The sequence below is a fragment of the Halyomorpha halys genome, unplaced genomic scaffold (assembly GCF_000696795.3).
Source record: "Halyomorpha halys isolate HHAL.00 unplaced genomic scaffold, Hhal_1.1 Scaffold6.1, whole genome shotgun sequence".
NCBI classification, from domain to species: Eukaryota; Metazoa; Arthropoda; class Insecta; order Hemiptera; family Pentatomidae; genus Halyomorpha; species Halyomorpha halys.
Genome location: NW_027111275.1, coordinates 2,204,321 through 2,206,193, shown reverse-complemented (window position 1 = coordinate 2,206,193; position 1,873 = coordinate 2,204,321).

Here is a 1,873-nt window from a genome sequence, read left to right as displayed (position 1 = left end):
TATTTTCTTTATGAATGACTTGGACATTTTCAAAATCAAATAATCAATATAATTTACTTAATTTTTTGATCTTAAATTATCTATTAATGAAGCTAACTGTGTATTTTTGGAATTTATATGTCTTTGTGGGAGTGGTGAATCCGAATTACAGTGGACTTTCTTTAGCGCCTTCCGGCATCATTGTAGATTATCTGAAAATTAAATGTACAAAACAAATTGTATTAGGAAGTTCGTCTTATTTAATTTTTCTTAGAATATTCATTAATTAAAATTATTCATTGTTAAAAATGTTTATGATTCTATTAATTATTGAAAACCTGAAAAACAACACACATTTTTTTTCTATTTTTGTTATAATGTTATGTAGTCGGGATTTAGTCGGGATGCCAGGATAATCGCTGAAGGCCATTATCCAAAAATAAGTTAATTAATTAATTGATATTGAGTCCTGCAAAACTATTATTATAATTGGATTCTTTACCAAAGGCTTTTTGTGTGTTTACCAATTAAATACCTTTATATTTATAAAATGGTGTTACCATTAATTATATTATATAATAAAGGGCGGTACAGTGTAATATAATAGTAAATAAATTACATAAAGGAACTAAGTATTTATTTGCAATTTATTAGTAAATGAAGTGATTAAAATTATTGAAATTATCCAGATAAATGGTTGCCATAAAATATGATTATTACATTATTACTTATCGCCTAATATATAATAATATATGCTTATAGCTAGTGATTTGGATGATTCATTTCGTGAGGTGTAGTAAATTGGATGTCGTTGCCGTGAAATTCCATTTCTGAAGAGCCCTTCTCAAGACCTCTTCTGGTTAAAATTAAAATTACCTGGAAGTACTTGTAATTATTAAAAAGAAATGTCTTTTCTTTTCTTATTCTCAGCTTTATTTGCTTGGTCATTTTTTCGGAGTCATTTGATCTAAAAAATATAAATTAGTGTTATACACAAATTTATTTTTAAAAACTATTTTTCTGTTAAAATCATATGAGCTAAAAGATTTTTTTCTTGAAAAATCGTCAACATCTATTACTTTTTTAAAATTCAATCGGAAGGAAATTTTTAAAATATTTTGTATTTTAATCGTCATCAAAAAATGTGTATTTTTATGGGATAATTTGTATTTTTTATTTTCCCCAACTTAGTTAGTAATGAGACTCTTATTGGTAAACAGTGCACTCAGTTGGATTTGTTTAACAATTTTAGTTAGCGAAATGAAGGTGGAGTTCTTTACTTGTTTAATATACTAAGGAGTTCGTCATAACTGTTATAAAAATGCAAATTGTTATATAGTTTTATATTAAAATATTGCTATAATGTTTGTATTTTATTTTTAACCTAGTGTATTAATAGTTATTATTTAGTTAGTAATTATTTAGTTAATAGTTATTATTTGTTCATTATTTATAATTTATATTTTTATTCATATTAAATTTTTTTACTATTAAAACTACAAATATCTAAAAAAAATAAATTGAATTCATCCAAAAGTTATTAATTATAGCATTGTGGTTATCTGAATATATCAATCAATAAAAACTCGTATAAAAAAATTTAAGAAAGTGTGAGACAAATATATCCGAAGTATATCTTAAAATACTTATTATGCCAATACAATGAAGGCAATATTGTCCCACCCTTTCACCTGTGGGCGTCAGTTAGTTACTGTGGGCGGTGGGTAATTGTCAATATGCGTAAAACAAACGAACAGTGAATGGGCTCTCGCTATATAACACGCTAAGCTTATTACAGTGGTCCAACCAGTATTCCACACAATACCATCACATAATGAAGAAAAGCCCGCTAGGTCAGGAATATCTTTCTCTTCACAAAACATGCTATTCAAAA